This window comes from Canis lupus, chromosome 19, assembly GCF_003254725.2.
Source record: "Canis lupus dingo isolate Sandy chromosome 19, ASM325472v2, whole genome shotgun sequence".
NCBI lineage: Eukaryota > Metazoa > Chordata > Mammalia > Carnivora > Canidae > Canis > Canis lupus.
Window position 1 is genome coordinate 22,865,209 of NC_064261.1, and position 19,868 is coordinate 22,885,076.

The 19,868-nt window shown below is 40.4% G+C and overlaps 1 non-coding gene across 1 annotated transcript; it reads left to right on the top strand.

Annotated features, from left to right (window-relative positions):
* Positions 1 to 2,594: 2,594 nt before the first annotated feature.
* Positions 2,595 to 2,698, top strand: LOC112652486 (U6 spliceosomal RNA). Its single transcript, XR_003131499.1, has one exon. It is a non-coding gene; the product is annotated as a U6 spliceosomal RNA (small nuclear RNA).
* The last annotated feature ends 17,170 nt before the right edge of the window (positions 2,699 to 19,868 follow it).

Genomic DNA, 19,868 nt, shown 5'->3' on the forward strand with positions numbered 1-19,868 from the left:
AGGACAGGATGAAGACCCAAAATGACTGTGATGTGCTGGAGAAATATGTTAAATTCAATCAGGATAGCAGTTAACAAAGATAAATGTCAGCTGCCCTTGGGGCTAAAATCCAACTGCTCGACTAAGGTAGCGAAGATAGAGTACACAGCAGCATGTTTGACACTTTAGATCTTTACTCAAGGAGTCAGCAGAAATAACACAAACTTGGGCTGCACAATAGTTAGTGTCTGGAACAAGAAGGGTGCAATCTTGGTCAGCTCAACTTGGGTCAACCCTCCCTTGGAATATGAGGCTCAGTTCATAGAGTCCCACCTGGAGATGGACCTGAGCAGAAGAAACTTGTGGATTTTGACTGTGAATCAGAACATCCTGTCACACAAATAAAAGTTAAAAACTGGAAGGTTTCTCCTGAAGGCAAAAAAGACTCAGAGAGGATATAAGAGCTATTTTCACAGAAATGAAGGATACAATGGCAGTAAGGATTCAGAACTAGCATCAGGACCAACAGTGGAAGCCAAAGGAGACAGAATTTCAGCTCAAAGAAAGAAATCCTAGGACCCCTCCGAGCTACTTGAAAGGGAAGAGCTATCTCAGTAGACAGCATGTTCACCAGCAAAGACAATCTTTCAGGAGATGCTGCAGAGAGAATCCAAGGCGGATGGCCAGGAAAGCAACCATGTTCTTCCAACTCCAACCACAGATTTCAGTCTTCTGAAAAATTCTCTCCAAGTGTATAAGAATGATGTTTACTCCTTGATTAAAACAGGCAAAAGAGGCTTTGTTGTTTGTACTGTGTTTTGACAGAAATGTCATTGAAAGCATTTCCATTTGTAAAAACATTCTTAATCTATTTCATTAGGTGACAGAAAGCAGAGGAGATTTAAAATGTACTGTTTTACGACAGGTGCTGTGGCCATACATATTTTTTATCTTTAACTTAATCCTAAACAACAACCTATGAGGTATTACTATGTGCCTTTAATAGATCATAAAACTATGATTCATAGAACTTACATAATTTGAATGAGATTGGACAGGTCATACTTGAGAGATCAAAGACTCAAAAGCCAGAGATCCCTGGGTGGCTCAGCTATTTGGCACCTGCCTTTGGCCCAGGGCATGATCCTGGAGTCCTGGGATCGAGTCCTGCATGGAGGCTGCTTCTTCCTCTGCCTGTGTCTCTGCCTCTCTCTCTCTCTCTTTCTCTCTCTGTGTCTCTCATGAAAAAATAAAATCTTAAACACAGACACACACACAAAAACAAAGACTCAAAAGCCTTCATGAGATTTTAAGCTTCTGATTGGTTTGTAAAAGGGTGGAAAGGGCATTGCTCTCACCTTACAACAAAAAATTCTGAATAATTTGTGAAATCACGATTTTTCTTGAGTAAATAAGATATCTGTGATTGCAGAACAAAACAACTAACCCAAAACCTAAATAATAGCAGATACATCTAAGGAGAGATAGGACACAAGCACTTGTTTATTTGCAGGAGACAATGGACACCATTCAAAATTTTTAATAAATTGCTAAATGTTGAGCATGGACTAATGTGACAACCTTACTCTAAAACCAAGATAACACTACAAGAATTTAAAGCCCCAATTGCACTGACAGTGACCACACCAATAAGAAAACCCAAACACAGATCAACTTAGACTGACTCAAATTCCCACACTAACGATTCAGAAAAATGAGGGGAAGGATATCCATTTCCAGGCAATAACACTAGTTACTTTAGTTTCCATTGTCCCATAAAAGATGTCATCTTTAAAAATAAAAAGTGTGAAATATACATATAAGCAAGAAGCAAGGGAGGTGGGAAGAAAAAAAAATATGATTAACAAGAGTGGATTTCAATATGATACAATGTTGAAACTATCAGACAGGAAATTTAAAATAGCTATAATTAGCATATTAAAAACCCAAGTGGAAAAAGTATTCAGCATACATGATCAGATGAGGAACTTTAACAGAGACATAAAAATTATGAGGAAGAAGTCAGTGGGAATGCTAAAAATGAAAAGTAAGATAAAAGAATTGAAAATTCCTTAATGGTCAAAAAAATAGGATCAATACAGCTGAGGAAATAATCAGAAAGGTGAAAGATAAGTAAATATAAATAATTTAAACTAAAACACAAAAAGAAAAAAAATAATGAGAAAAAAAACAGAGCTCCCAAAAGTTGTTGGGTGCTATAAAATAGTCTAACATACATCCATGTGAAATCCCAGAAAGAAGAGGAACAGGGCAGAAAAGCGTATTTGAAGATAATGGCCAAAAATTAATGACAGACACCAAACCACAGACTCAAACCCTCAAAGAGCACCAAACAGAATACATATACCCACTCCTTAAGAAATATATAAACATATTATATTTAAATTCCTGAAAACCAAAGATAAAGATAAAATTTTAGAGACAGCCACAGGGATGAGAAATACACTATGTATAGAGGAACAAATATAAGAGTTACAGAAGACTTTCATCAGAAACTATACAAGCCAGAAGGCAATACAATGACATATTTAAAGGGCTGAAAGGAAAAAAAAATCAATTACATATTCAATAAATCATTTTTTTTACAATTAAGTGTGCTTGCTTCAGCAGTACATATACTAACATTGGAATGATACAGAGATTAGCATGGCCCCTGTGCAAGGATGATAAGCAGATTTGTGAAGTGTTCCATATTTCTTTTAAATGAATAAAATAAAATTAAGGAGAAATAAAAATATATTCACCAAACAAAATGAAAAAAAATCATTTCCAGTGTAACTGCTCTAAAAGAAATGTAGAAAGAAGTTCTTCAGATAGAAGGAATATGGTACAAAAGCCTGGATCTACATGAAGAAATGAAAGCACTGGGAATAACACAAGTGAAATGTCATATAGTATATGCTTTAAAAGTTACCTTATGTCTAAACGAGGGTCAATAAAATTTTTCTGTGAAGAATCAAATAGTATTTTAGGCTCTGTGAACCACATATGGTCTCTGTCACATAGTCTTTGTTTTTTGTTGTCACTTTTATTTGTTATATTTTGTTCTTAATTTTTTAGAACCCTTTCAAATATAAAAACTATCATTAGCTTGAAGACTTCTGGGAAGACAAAATAAATGTTTCTCTATTCTCCAGATGTTTATCCACTAAGTACAACAAAAGTCCCTGGACATTATATATAAAACAAACATCAGAGGATTGAATGGGGTTGGGGGGGCGGGGGACAGAAGATGAGCTACTGACTGATAGACCCATGGGAAAACAGTGCTACATCTCTTAGGTTATATTTCTGTGTCATATATCCCAGCCTTGTAGTAGAAGATAACTACCAAAAGCAAAACAAATAACAGATTTTTTGAACTCCCAATAAACTCTTGCTTTTATTGGGAGTTTGAAATTAATTAAAGGCCAGCAAAGGGGTTGTCCAACAAGATAGAAGATTTAGACAGTAACTGCACAACTCCAGCCAGACACCACAGAAAAACTATGGTCCCACTGCACTGACACTAGCAAAGGGCAGTGGAGAGCTGGGACTTTAACCTAAACCTCATCAGAGAGCTGTCAGAGAAGGCTAAGTCTGACTTTCATTGCCCTGAGCAATAAGGTCTCACCACACTGTGGTAGGGACCAGGCAGGAGTCTGGACTTCCACTCTCCAATGCCCCTCTCCAAGGGTGGAATCAGAGGCAGCCTAGTGGAGAATCATGACTTTTACCACTGCCCACTGGAGAGGAGACACCCCTGACCTCAATGGAGGCCCTATGGGAAATAGTAATGAGTCATTCCTACCCTTCCAGCCACAGTAGTATCAACAAAGGTCTAGTGAAGGGCCAAAGAACCACACTTAAAATTTTCAGGTTTCAGTTGGAAATCACCTGTCATAACAAGAATCGGTAAAATGTCAACTTGAATGAAAGAGACAGCAACAGAAGCAAAACTGAGATGACAGAGATGTTCAAATTATCCTACAATGATTCTAAAGTAGTCATCATAAAAATGCTACAACAAATAGTTATAAACATGCTGAAACAAACAAAAAACAGGAAAAGTCCCAGCAGAGATGTGAAAGATACAAAGAGGAACCAAAAAGAAATAATAGAACAAAAAATATAATATCCCAAACAATAAAATCAATGGATGGGCTGACAGCAAAATGGAGGAAACAGAGAAAAGAATCCATAACTTGAAGGTAAAACAATAGAAATTACCCAATTAGAACAAGAGAAAAAAAATACAAAAAAAATGAACAGTGTCAGAAACATATAAGATTATAGAAAATGATCTAATACTCATATCATTGCAGCCCAAAAGAAAAAAGGAAAGAGAATGAGACTGCAAAAGTATTTGAATAAATAATAGCTGAAAATTTCCCAAATTTGGCAAAAAAAAAAAAAAAAAAAAAAAAAACAAGATTCAAAAAGCTTAGAGAATTCAAAGCAGCATAAACACAAATTTACTCTAAAATGCATTACAGTCAAATTTTTGAAAAGTAAAGACATACAAAAAAATATTGAAAGCAGAAAGGGAGTAATTACACCTTACCTATAAGAGAAAACAATTCAAATGACAGCATATTTGTCATTACAAACTAGAGAGGAAGTAGCACAATATTTTTCAAGTGTTGAAATGAAAAACTCAAAATTATACATCCAGAGAAAATATCCTTTGGAATTAAGGGGAAATCAAGACATTCTCAGACAAAGGAAAACTAAGAAAATTTGTTACCAATAGCCCACCTGAAAGAAATGGCAAAGTGAGTTTTCTGAACAGAATGAAAATATTGAAAGAAGGACTCCATACAACACTAGAGTGGGGAAAAAGCAAAGAAAAGAATCAAAATATGATAAGTATAATACATCTTCCTTCCCCTTTTGAATGTTCTAAATTACGTTTGAAAGTTGAGCTGAAATTATAACTGTCATATGTGGTCTTAAATGTATGTAGAGGAAATATGTAAAACAATTATAATACACATTTGGGAAGGTAAAATAACTTAAAGGGAGAAGCTTTCTATACCTTACTCAAAATGGTAAAGTGTGGGCAAGTGTTGGTTCTGATTAGTTATGTATATATAATTTAAAACATAGCAATACCACAAAAATAGCCACCCAAACATATACTTAAAATACTATAGATGTGGAGAAAAGGAACTCTCACACACTATAAGTGGGAATGCAAGTTGGTTGCAGCCACTAGGGAAAATAGTATGAAGCTTCTTCAAAAATTAATGAAACAACTACTATATGATCCAGTACTTCTATTACCAGGCATTTACCCAAAGAAAATGAAAATATTAATTCAAAAAGATACATGTACCTCCATGTTCATTGCAGCATTATTTATAATAGCTAAGATATGAAAGCAACCCAAGTGTCCATTAGTAAGCGAATGGATAAAAAAAAAAAAAGTGATACACACACACACACACACAGGAATACTACTCAGCCATAGAAAAGAATGAGATCTTGCCATTTGTGACAACATGAATGGACCTAGAAGGTATTGTGCTAAGTGAAATAAGTCAGACAGAAAAAGACAAGAACCATATGATTTCACTGTAAGTGGAATCTAAAACAAAACAAAACAAAACAAATAAACAGACTCTCAAATACTGAGAACAAACTGGTGGTTGCTAGAGGAAATGTGGGTGGGGGATGGGTGAAATAGGCAAAGGAGATTAGGAGGTACAAACTTCCAGTATTAAAATAAATAGTCATGGAGATGAAAGTACAGCACAGGGAATATAGTCAATAATACTGTAATAGTGCTGTATGATAACAGATGGTGACTACACTTATTGGGCTGAGCACTGACTAATGTACAAAATTGTTGAATCACTAGCATAACATTGCATGTTAACCATACTTCAAAAATAAATAATAAAAACACTATAGATAAAATAATATTATAAAAAATGTTTAAATAACCCATAAGGAAAAAAAAATTAAAAGACATGAAAAACAGAGAACAAACAAAAAGCAAAACTCAAAACTGCATACTTAAACCCTCACAGGTCAATAATTACATTAAATTACTAAATCCAGAGGGGATAAAAAATAACCCACAAGTAATTCACTCCAGTTATAATGGTGTAGGGGAGTTGGTGTTAAATGCTATAAAAGGATATACCACACAGATATAAATCAAAAGAAAGAATGAGTGACTATATTAGATAAAGTAATCTTCAGAGCAAAGAAAGCAGAGACTGAGGGAGACATAACATAATGATAAAAACATCGATCTACCATGAATACACAGGAATCCCACATGCATCCTCATCAAACAACAAAGCTACACAACATGTAGGGCAAAACTAATAGAATTTTAAAATGAAATAGACAAATTCTTATTTTTAGAGTTGGGGCTTCAATACCCATCTCTCAATGATGGATAGAACAAGAGAGAAAACAAGCAAGAAATAGAAAACAACAACCATCAACCAAAAGGATCTAATCAAAATTTGCCAAAACTTAAAACAAGCAAAAACAAAGTACACGTTCTTTTCAAGCACCCATGGAACATACACCAAGCTAAACCATATCTTGAGTCTTAAAATAAACCTCAAAGATTAAAATCTTACATTATGTGTTCTCTGACTACAATAGTATCAAAAGAACAAAATAAAAGAACATAAAGATAACAGAAAAGTCCCCAAACACTAGGAAACTAAGCAACACCTAAATAAGTTATGGGTAAAATAGAAATCTCATGGAAATTTTAAAAACACATTGAATGTAAAGAAAGTATAAATACAAAATATCAAAATTTGTGGGATAGAGCTAAAGAATTAATATGTATTTTATATATATATATATATATATATATATATATATATATATATATATATATTTGGGTTACCTAACGAAATACCACAAAAAAAATATGAAAAGTTCAATAAAATTGACAAACTTCTAGCAAGAAAAAAGAGAAAAGACACAAATTACCCATATAAGGAATGACAGGCGATGTCACTGAAGACCTGGCAGACATCAAAAGATGATAATATTACAAACTACTCTCTCTGTATAAATTTGACAACTTGGCAAAATGGGTCAATCTTTCAAAAAATACAAACTCATGCAATATGAAATAGATAATTTGAAAGGCCTATAACTACTATAGAAATTTAATTCATAGTTAAGGACTACCCCTGAAAAATCTCTGGGCTTCTAACTTCATTGGAGAATTCTACCAAATGTTTAAAGAACACTATTTTCTGAAAATAGAAGAGGAAGGAAAACTTTCCAATTAATTCCAACTAATTAATCAATAATAAATTAAAAAAAAAACAGTACAGTAAAGGAAAATGACAGACTGAATATGGACCAAAAAAAATTAACAAAATGTTAGCAAATAGAATTCAACAATGTAAGAAATATAGCATACATAAGTAGAATATATTCCAGGAATGCAAGGGCGGTTCAAATATTGAAAATCCTATTAACAGAGTAAAGGAAAAAAGTCACATCAGCATTTTAATTAGTGCAGAAAACTCATTCAACAAAATTTAACCTCAGTTCATGACAATAATTCTCAGACATTCAGTGTAGGAATAGAAGAGAACTTCCTCAACATGATAAAGAGCACCTATCAAAAAACCCTGCAACTCCACTGTCCTCCACAATAAAGGACTGAGGCTCTCTCTCTAAAAGTAGAAACAAAGCAAGTACAGCCCATCACCACTCTTCTCAACATAGTGCTGGAAGTCCTGCCCCCTGCAATACAACAAGAAAGAAAAGGAACACAGAACAGAAAGGAAGGACTAAACTGTCACTATGTGCAGATGATATTATGAAATTCCTGAGGAATCTGCAAAAATAAAATCCTATAATTAATAAATGAGCTTAGTAAGGTCACAGGAATGAACATCAACACATGAGAATCAGTTCTATTTCTATAGTCTAACAATGAACACTTGAACAACAAAATTTTAAAATATAATATTTAAAATGGCTCAAAAAATGAAAAACTTAGTTGTAACTCTAACAAAATATGTAAAGATGTTATATTCTAAAAAAATACAAAACAATGATGAAAGAAATCAAAGAGGATCTAAATAAATGGAGAAAGATGCCATTTTCATGTACTAGAAATCTTAATATAAGTAGAGATGTCACTACTCCTCAGACTGTTGTACATGTTTGATCTAATTCCTATCAAAATCCCAGCATAGTTTTCACAGATTTTTATGGATAAATTTATAAGAAAATGGAAAAGAGCAAGAAGAGCTAAACATTGGGGCGGGGGGGGGGAATAAAGTTGGGAGTTTTCAGTCTATCTGATTTCAAAACTTATTATATAACCCCAGTAATGAAGACTGCATGGCACTGATAGGAAATAGACCCATGAGAATGGAATGGAATACAGAATCCAGAAACTGATGTACATATGCCCAATTGATTTTTTTTTTTTTACAAAAGTGCAAAAGCAATGTAATCAAGGAAGTCTTTCCATAAATAATTAGACATGCACAAGCTAAAACAAAACAAAAGAAAAAATACTTGACCTAAACCTCACACCTTCTGCAACAAAATGTCAGCCTGTAAAACATAAAATTAAAAAACATACCCTACTCCTAAAAAAGAAAATCTTTGGGATATAGGGCTAGGCAAACAGTTCTTAGACTTGACATCAAAAAGCATGATCCAAAAGAGAAGAAAATTAAAATTAAAATTAAAAATTTTTGCTTTCCTAGGTGGCTTAGTCAGCTAATCTGACTCTTGATTTCAGCCCAGGTCATGATCTCAAGGTCATAACATCACGTCCCATGTCAGGCTCCACACTGTGCATGGAGTCTGTTTAAGATTTTCTCTTTCCTTCCCTCTCCCACTGCCCATCCCCCCACTCCTGTGCGCAAGTGCCCGTGTGCTCTTCTCTCTCTCTCTCTCTCTCTCGCTCACACTCTCACTCTCTCTCTCTCTCAAACCAACAACGACAACAAAAAAAACTTTTGCTCTGAGAAATATCTTATTAAGGGAATAAAAAAACAAGTTACAGACTATTGAAAAATGTTTGTAACTAATATACCTGACAAAGACTAGTATCTATAATATATAAAGAATTCTCCAAAACACAATGATAAAAAAAAAAAAAAAACAATCCCTTTAGAATATGGGCAAGGACCTGAGCAGACATATTACTGGAGAGGATATAAAGATGACAAGGAAGCACATGAGAAGATGTTCAGTGTCACCAACCATTGAGGAAAACAAAATCACAATGAGCTATCACTGCACAGCTATCAAAATGCCAAAATTAAAAAATAGTAACAACACCAAAAGCTCATGAGAATGCATAAAAATTTGATCAAAACATATTGTGGTAGGAATATAAATGGGATGGCAATTCTAGAAAATAGTTTGACAACATCTTTAAAAATGAACATACAACTACCAAATGAGCAATTGCACCCTTGGACATTTATCCCAGAGAAATGAAAACTTAAGATCACATAAACTCCGACACAAACATTTTTATCAGCTTTATTCGTAACAGCCTAAAATGGGAAACAATCCATATGTTCTTCAATGGATAACCAGTTCAACAAATTGGTACAGCTATATCATGGGATACTACCAAGCAATAAAAAGGAATAAATTTACTAATATATGCACCAACTCTAAAGATTTATGCTGAGTGAAAATACTCAATCCCAAAATATCACACACTATTTGACTCCACTTGCTTAATATTCTTGAAAGGACAAAATTATAGAAATGAAAAACAGGGGTTGTGAGGGGTTAAGAATGGAAGTGGGGGTTCAGAAGGGAAACAGTTCTGCCCTGATTTGTACCTCCTTTCTCTGTAATGTCCCCTTCAGTATCAGGTGGGTATAGGACGAACAAAGGCTACTCTCAACAGAACCAGAACTTGCCTCTGGCCAGAAAAAAATCTCCAAAGGTGTGTCTATAGAGGTAGAATAAAGAGAAATTTGATTCAAGCATATAAGCATTTCAACAAATTACCCTCAATGAAAGTAGTAAAAATTAGGATTTTTTTCAAATCATCAAGTGTGTCCTGAAATGTAGATTGGTTTCAATAGACCATGTCCACCAGGAAATTGCTAATGTCAAATTCTTAAAAATGCATAGGTTCATCCAACGAACACTGAGGGAGGGAACTGCAGCCCCAAACACTAAGACAGCTACCAATTCTTTTTTGACAGGAATAGCAGTTCTATTGTGCTAGATCTATTTATCAAAAACAATGCTTAAGTTTTCTGTAAAACATATTTCTTAACTTATGCGTGGGTTTTAAATTCAAGGACTGCCTTTGCTTTTGGTTGAGATGCTCTGGAAATCAGAAAAGCAAGTCCTATCCCCTGAAATGTGGAATGCAGGAATGAACAGCTGTTCAGGCCACGAAGCCTTAGATAGACAGGTTTAGGGTGGCTTTCAGGTCTCAGAGTCCACCTCACCCACTCAGCTGATTGATGAGGGAATAGCTGTCCACGGCTATGCTGGACATCCCCAGCCCCAGTGATCCAGAAGGTTGGGACTTGGCCCTGTAGAAGACAGAGAGGATGAAGTAAGCCTGAGCCTCGTGCTCACAGAGAGGCCTCTGAGATGTGGAGAGGGCTCCAAATGTGACAGAGAAAAACCCATAATGTCATCTGCCTGCTGGGAAACAAGTGCTAGAGTTGACCTCCAACTGCAGGGGGCTCCGCAGAAACAATTTAGAAGAGTCCATGATGATGACTGCACGGGTATGAGCAGGGTCAGCACCGGCCCTAAGTATGGGGTATGGGCTAAAAATGACCCTTTATGAGCAAACTGAATCCCAGCAACATCATTTAATAGCTGGTGATGCTGGCTGTATATTACCTCTCTTTACCTCAGTTTCCTCACTTATAAAATAAGGCTTTCTGTGGTAAGACTCAGTGTAATGTTAATATATCAGCACCATACAATAAGTAGAAAAGCAGACAGAGACAGAAAACCCATCTGCCCTGTGGCACCCACACCCAGCCCCTCGCAAGGTGTGCAATTCTATGCTAGCTTTATTCCTTAGGGGCCTTCTGGAGGTATGGGCATTTTATCCCTTGGGAGGAGAAACAAATGCTCCAGCTGTTGCCACATTCGATGAAACCCGCAACTCCCCGAAGACACTGCTGAAATCAAGGGTCCCCAGGTAAACCCAGCTCAGAGGCTGGGGCTGAGCAGCCCACGGTCTGTGGGATTCAGCAGCCTCCCTTCAGCAGAAGAGGCATTCATTTGTTCGTTCCAACTCTCCAGCAAACACTTACTGAGAATGGGATGCAGTACCATGGAAAATTCTAGTTTCCATGCAACCCATGGGCTTTGAGGGGGAAAAGCTTGCCTAGATATTCATTGTTATTCTGTCATTCATGGGTTGTATGATCATTTTTCTCAGTCTCTGCAAGGCTGTGTCTTTACCTTTAAAATGAAGAGAGGAGTTCTCACCTCCTCTCAGGTATGGAAAGGGTGAAATGGTATACCTCTAGAGTAAGGGGTCCAGTGCAGGCCTCATACAGAACGGAAGCTTGGTATTTCTTCGATATGGGAGGAGACGGGAAAAGAGGACATATCCCACCGTTCCTGGTGCCTAGCCACCCCTGTCCCCCTTGCCATGTCCTCCCTGGACTTTTGGCCCATCCAGCTCATCACTGTGTTCCCAGTCTGAGCCTTCTAAGTCTCTCTTCCACAAAGCTACCAGATCTAATCATAGCGCTCCTCTGCTCAAACTCCTTCAGTGGCTCCCAAGTACCAGGAGATAACACCCAAGTGTCTTATACTGACCTGTCAGTCTCTGGCAGTCAGAGCTTGCCAGACTACCCAGCTTTACTCTATGCCCTCCCAACCTGACTTCTACAGCTCCCACTCCCCAAATCTTGGACACTGTTTGCTTCCCCAAAGACTCTGCCTTTCAGTCCACTAGAGACAGACACAGCTCATAGCGCCTTCTGAGCCTGCCTCAGGTATCCTTGGCCCTTCTCACTTTGGGCTTCTACAGTCGCCAAGTGAATACTTGCCTCCCTCATAGCACTTAGAGCCTCTTATCTTAAGTGCATCTTTTCATGCCTGTGTCACATGCAGGTGACGAGCAGTTTCAGATTGAATCTTATGGTCTTACTTATGTATCTATGTAACTTCAGCCACAGTAGGGCTCAGCATGAAAGTGTTCAGTGGATGTTTGTAGAAGGTAGGGAAGGAGGGAGGGAGGAGGAAGAAAGAGGAAAGGAGGGGGAGAGAGGGAGGCACTGAAGGAAAGAGGGAGAGCAGGGGGAAGAAAAGAGGTAGGAAACAGAAGTGGTAGGGGAGGAAGGAAGGAACAAGGGAGGAGGGAGGGAGAAAATTAGCCAGTTAATTAGTTAGTTGCAAAAATGAGAGCAAAGAGCCATTTGACCCACAGGAGTAGAATCAAACTTGACTTTGTAAGCCTACATTTGAGCAAATTAATCAGATCCTGAGAAGCAAGTTCATGCTCTGGCCATGATGCCAAGAAATGAAATGGCTCCCATCCATCTTGTGCCTCTCTTTTGTTAATCCAAACTATACCATGAAAGGCAGAAGCAGCATGATGAGGCCCTATGCATTCTTGGAGGGGGAGAGAGAAGCAAGGAACAAAGGCCCCCAACCTTCAGGAAGGAGGTGCCCTCATTTTCTTGGGCAGCCCAGCTTCCTTTGAAAGCAAGAAAGTAGCACAAATCTACTGTCATGGCAACTACTCCTAAGCCATCCTAGGAAGTGGCAACTTACTGTAAGTGCTCCAGAGACCAGGTTCCCCCAATTTCCAAGCTGCCTGGCAATAGGAGCCCTTTCAAAGGATTGATAGATTGCACCTTTTAAGGCTGGGTCTATCCACAGTGATGGATGGGGAATGCCTTCATCCTTACCCACCACCTGCTCCATCACAGGATGTAATTTCCCTGTCCTGAACTCCAGTTTGAAGAAGAGCTGCTAAAAAAAGGCTCATGCATCAATAGACAAAAGGAGATATCACCTCTTGGCTCACATTGAACACTGAACCTATAACTATCAGAGGGAGGCACCAGATGCAAACATATCTCAGTCCCCCCAGCCCTGGAACTGATGTTCACCTGGCGGTCACTGGGGCCCAAGAAGTCCAGATCCAATGTGGACACTGAGCATATGACCAGGCACTGTAATAAGAACCTTATGCATATTCTCATTTACTCATTGTCACAACCGTGCAAGGAAAGTATCATAGTGAGTTGTGTACATCACAAAGCTTGTATGGCAGAGGTGGCTATAGGTCCACCAAAATTCATTCTCCCTTTCCTCTTCAATAGTAGAACTTCAGCCTGCCACATGGCTGCATAGTGACACCGTACCAGCCTCCCTTACAGTCAGGTAGAGACACTATACCAGCCTCCCTTACAGTCAGCCTCCAATGGGAGAAGAGTAGGATCATATATAGACCAAAGCCCTTATAACTAGGTGCCTCTACAATCTTGTCCCTCTTCCTACTGACCTGAGTCTGGAAGGACTTAACCCAGTCTTCATCATGCAAATGAGAACAATGCCTAAGGAGACTGGGAGAAACAAAATGGAAGGAGCCTCAGTCTCTGAATCAGCATATGGAGCAGAGCTGTCTGCAGGCCTGGAATTCAGGCAGTTATGGGAAACAAAAATGACCTCTGTCTTATTTGAGCCCTTAGCTTCTGGTGCCTACTTGTTGCAGGTGTTAGAACCAGCAAGGAGCAGAGTCCAAACTTACGGACAATTCTGCCTTCAAAGCCCATGATTTATACTGGTTATACCACTCAGCGTCCAGTCAGATGCACAGAGCAGGAATGTAATATGCAGCACCAGTCACAAAAGTGTTGGAACCCTACATAATTAGGAGGGAGAAGCTGAAGTTACCAGGACGCTAGTAACCATAGAGAGTTGCTTGTACTCCTAGAGATGGGGAAAGGTAAAAAAGGAAACAGGGTAGCTGGAGCCCTGATGATGATTACCAAGCCTCCCAGGCTCAGGGCACACGCTGCCTTGCTGTTGCTGTCAAAACTATCGTCCCTACTACTTAGCAGTGAATAAGGCACTCTCCCTCCTGAGGACAGTGCACAAGCCAGAGCCCATAAGAGACATACAGCCAAGGCTGCTGGAGCACTGGACCGTCCTGCTGCTGCTGCTGCTGCTGCTGGAGTCAATCAGCAAGTCAGCCACGAGGGCAGAGTTAGACAAGAAACCTGTTACACCTGCTACCACTACTAGAGGCAGCTGCAGACAAAGGGGGGGGGGGGGGGAGGTGGTTTCTCTCTTCCTCTATCCTCCTGTCTCCTGCCAAGGCCTACCATAGGCAGGACTGAACTAGAAGGCAGCCAAGAAGTCACCTGGGAAATGTGGCTTACAGTCCCCTCCCCACCTCCACCCTGTGGCACAGAGGAGAGCATGAAAGGATAGAAATGGGTCCAGGAACCAGAGACAAGTACCTAGTATACAGGTCTACCAAAGGTCTAGCCCTGGGTTGGCAAATGTCCCAGGTTCTAGATCTCGGGTCTGATTGACTGACAGTGGCTTTCCAGGATGCTCTGGGGAGAAGGTTTCTGTCTGGGTCTGGGCTTAGTAGAAAATAGGGCATTAACTGGTTACCAACATCTTGGAGGTGAGAGTGTGAGAGTGGGGATCTATGCATCTTGTATTCATCATCTATATTCCAGTAAGAAAAGCTTCTGGTGCATGGACCAACACCTCCAAGATGAAATCTGATGAAAAACTCAAGTTTAATCAATGTACTAGCACAAGCCACCATCTGCTAAACACCTCCTGAATGCCAGGAACCATGCTGCACCCTTTAAGTACATTTTCTTCATTCAGCCCTCACAATAGTCCCATCAAAGAGACATGTGTATCCCCATTTTACAATTGAGGACACTGAGATGTAGAAGGCCATGTAAATTAACTCATGAATGAAGAAGTGGCAGAGGTGATACTGGGCTCCAAGTCTGGCTCCCTGCTTGTACACACTTCCTCAGAACATCCCATCACCAATTCCCACAGCAGAATCCCCAGTTCTGGCCTAGTCTACACTCAGGTAGACTGGGGCCTAAGCCCTGACTTCTCTTCCTGTCTCTAACCACATGACTCCCTAGGTTAGGCTCACACTTGTCCAGATGATCCCTCTGAAGCCAATCATCCACCACTTAATGCAGATGCATCCACTACCATTCAGGGCCTTCCCAGGTACTTCATGGTTGCTCCAGAGATTCCTACCCAGCTGGTCTTGCAGGCAACCTATACATTCGTCATTTTCAAAATTCCCTGGTGATTCTGATTCTCTATCCACTCTAGAAAGCCTAGGCATCCAAAGACCTCTGGGCCTGCCTCCACCTGCAGGCTCATGACTCAGCTTTCCAGCCTAGAACGTGGGACCCAGGTGATCCTTGACAACCTGAGTTTCCCTCCCACGGCATCTCTCTAGGGCCTTTACCTTCCTCACTACTTTCCCTGTTATGACCCCCTCCTCCTTACTCTATAGGACTTAAGTCTTATACTGCCAGGCCCTCTGTGGGACCAGCAGCATTACTCAGTACTTTCAAAGTCCCATGCCATGCTTTCTTGCAGTAATTTCCTGATTGTTTCCCCTTACCCCAGCATGCTGCAAGCTCCTCAGACAGAGATCAGGGCCTGCAGGTCTGTGTCCCCAGCACCAAGCTATAGCATCTGCCACCAAAAGAAGCTTTAAAAATATAGAAGGAGCTAAGTCTCCTTTCCACTGTACATACTCTGCAGGTCATACCTCAAACTGGCACAGGCTTTTTAAAGCTGCTTGTAGAAGACTCTCACTTCAAGTGAAGCCCAAATAGATGGTGTGGGACAGAGACCATGATCATGAGTCTGAGACCGAGAAAAGCCTGGGCTTAAATTCCCAGCTTTGCCATTTCACTTGCTGTGTGTCCTAGGGCAAATCTCTGCCATTCTGTGAAGATGGCAGAATGAAGATTTTTCATGAGCTATGACTCTGACCCTAAAAATCACATAATTCTCTTCCTAGTTTCTCCCCCTTCCCCTTTCTGACTCCTTGGCATTTTCCCAAAGTGACACATGATTCATAGGTGTTCTGTGCATGAGATGGGGAAGGCCCTGCAGGTGCCATGAACAGGTGAGGAGGACATGAAAGAGTAGTTACCTGGACCACAGCTGCATTCTGATATGACAGCTCAAGCAGAGAGAGGCCCCATTTCTCCTGAATCTGTACCCTATGCCATTCACCAAGGACTTTTCAAGTCCAGCAGTGACTCAACTTTAGCCTTTACAAACAGCCCATAAAACAGAGAGAGAGAAGGAGACAGAGAGACCAAAGACTTTCTCTGTCCCCAGAATGTCTTAGAAAAATGTCACCACTTCACACAGGCACCAGTGCTTTCCACGTAGCTGGACATGGCAAGGTGTGAACAAGCCTTAAGTTTCCTGTCACTGTTGGGCATTTAGATCCTGTGTAGTAGAGACTTTGTGTGGTGACACAACTGCATTTACTCACCAGGACAGTGAGACATCATTGGCTCTGGACACAGCTGAGACATTCTGGCCAGGCCATCCATTGTTCAGTGGGGACTACAGGTCTCAGGTCCTCCTGGCTCTGACACGGACCGGGGATCAGGGAAGCTCTCCTCTAGACCCAGCCTCTTGTCCCAGTCTACACAGGAAGTCTGTCCGTCCCAGCTGGCATTGCAGGTGACCTGCCCACCCAGCTGACATAGGGAACAGCTTTGCTTGTGACACAGATTCTGTCCTTGGCTAAACTCTGCCCAGACCTCTCTGACCTTTTCAACTAGGCCTACTTCCATGTTCCTCTCTGCATTTTCCAGTTTTAGCAAGATTCCTGTTAGGTCAGCTTAACTAGAATCCCCACCCTCAGTATCTGACTACCATCAATACTAATCAGGTTCCTTATTCCCTACAGTTTCCAGGTGAGATCCAAGGCACTCTGGCCTGCCTTCAGCAAGAGCTCTGTTAGATTGGTTTAGCCAGAATCCCATCTCAGTGCTTCCTCTTAGTAATTCTCCATCCCCTGCCCCCTGACCCTGCTCTTTGGCTATACATTCCCACTTGCCCAGACTGTATTCAGGGCTGAGTCCAATCCCTGTCTGCACTGCAACACCCTATAGTAGTGGTCCCTACACCCATCATCTGCCCTCTCTTTAATAAAGTCTTCCCTATAGTCCTCAGTAAGTGTCATGGGTTTCCTTTTTCCTGTAATAGTTGCACAGGGCAGGAGAACATGGTCACGGCATCAGGCATCTCAGCACTAGGGTCTCTGGGTCACAGAGACTCAGACCCCACACTCTCCACCAGGTGCCTTACATCTCACCAGAGATTTGTGAGGAAATGAGTATAGGGGCCATGGAGAATGGAACAGATAGCTGAAGGTGACCCATTGGTCAAATCCAGTGCCAGCATGACCTGGCTCTTGGACCTTGACCCCTGATGTTAAAGCTGTGATTGTTAACAGCTACCCCACAAGACCTCTGGGAAGATTACGTTGGAGACCATGCAATTATCACTCTTACTGTATGACCTAGGTCCTGACAAAACATGCCAGATGCAGTACACCATGTATATGTCTGTACAGACCACAGGAGGGCGGGGCTATCATTGCCAGGCCCTGAATGGTTTGTGACTTGCCCAAGGTGCCCCACAAGGACATGGCAGATCTGGCTTTCGAACAGTTGTCTGAAATGCCGTGTTCCATGGACCCTGTTATGAGCTGCCAGACCTAGCTCATGAACTATCCATCATCCAATACACAGAAACCAATACATGGCTTTTGTTATTGTACTATTTGCTAAACAATTTGCAAACTTTAGTGATAGAGCACTTTGAATTGCCTCAAACCTGCCGTGACATGGCTGCCTTTTTCAGACCCTCATGCCTGGGCCATAGCCCTTGTTTCTTATCAAATTATGATTACTGATTTGTACTTGCCCAACCATCTGGAAATGCCCATCACAGCTGTAGATTTTGAAGGAGTTGCTATTTTCCCATTATAACCAAAATTCTCACTAAATTGGAAATGAAATTATATTCGTCTCCTATTGTATCTGCAACAAGTTACCATAAACTTGGTGGCTTAAAACAACATGAATTTATCATTCATAGTTGCGGAGACCAGAAACCTGAAATAAGTGTTATTGGGCTGAAGACAAGGTGTTGCCAAGATTGTGTTCCTTTCTGGAGGCTACAGGATATAGAGTCTGTGTCCTTGCCCCTTCCATTTCTCAAGACTGCCTACATTCCCTGGTCCGTAATGCTTCCTTTATCTTCAAAACCAACAAAGGTGGGTAGAATCTTCCACACAATGCATCTGTCTGACTCTCGTCTTCTATCTCCCTCTTCCACTGTTAGAACCTGGTGACTCCTTGGTCCCACCAGGATAATCCAGGAATCTCCCTGCCTTAAAGACAGCTGATTAGCAGCCTTAACTTCCCCTTGCCATTAACATAACACATTCACAGGTCAGGAGATTAGGATGTGGACATCTGTGGGGGACCATTATTCAGCCTAATACAGAAATGAATAAAAGTGCTTGGTCTGTGAAGGCTTTTTGGGCTATTGGGTTTAGTCAACTCACAAACCCAAGAACTCCCTCCCCAGCACTCTCACAGAGAGCTCATGAGTGCTCGTGAAACCTCTGCTTGAACACATCCATGGACAGCATACTCACTATCAAAAGCCAACTCTACAGCTGGGTCGTAGGGCAGGTCTATTTTTAACTCTTTGAAGAACCTCCACACAGTTTTCCAGAGTGGCTGCACCAGTTCACATTCCCACCAACAGTGTAAGAGGGTTCCCTTTTCTCCGCATCCTCTCCAACATTTGTGGTTTCCTGCCTTGTTAATGTTCCTCATTCTCACTGGGGTGAGGTGGTATCTCATTGTGGTTTTGATTTGTATTTCTCTGATGGCAAGTGATGCAGAGCATTTTCTCATATGCGTGTTGGCCATGTCTATGTCTTCCTCTGTGAGATCTCTCTTCATGTCTTTTGCCCATTTCATGATTGGATTGTTTGTTTCTTTGGTGTTGAGTTTAATAAGTTTTTTATAGATCTTGGAAACTAGCCCTTTATCTGATACGTCATTTGCAAATATCTTCTCCCGTTCTGTAGGTTGTCTTTTAGTTTTGTTGACTGTATCCTTTGCTGTGCAAAAGCTTCTTATCTTATCACAATGCCAGATTTCAGGTTGTACTACAAAGCTGTGGTCATCAAGACAGTGTGGTACTGGCACAAACACAGACACATAGATCAATGGAACAGAATAGAGAACCCAGAAGTGGACCCTCAACTTTATGGTCAACTAATATTCGATAAAGGAGAAAAGACTATCCACTGGAAGAAAGACAGTCTCTTTAATAAATGGTGCTGGGAAAATTGGACATCCACATGCAGAAGAATGAAACTAGACCACTCTCTTTCACCATACACAAAGATAAACTCAAAATGGATGAAAGATCTAAATGTGAGACAAGATTCCATCAAAATCCTAGAGGAGAACACAGGCAACATGCTTTTTGAACTCAGCCACAGTAACTTCTTGCAAGATACATCCACGAAGGTTTTAGATTTTTTTAAAAATTTTTTTATTCATGACAGACACAGAGAGAGAGAGAGAGGCAGAGACACGGGCAAAGGGAGAAGCAGGCTTCATGCAGGGAGCCCAACATGGGACTTGATCCCGGGTCTCCAGGATCACACCCCGGGCTGAAGGCAGCGCTAAACTACTGGGCCACCCTCATTCTAAAATTTTTATTGAAAGAAGAAGCTCTTAGAATAACCACAATAGTTTTGAAAAAAAAAAAGAGAAGAAATTTGGAGGAATCTCACACCTGACCTAAATATTTACTATAAAGCTACACTAATCAACACCATGTGGTCTTGTCATAAG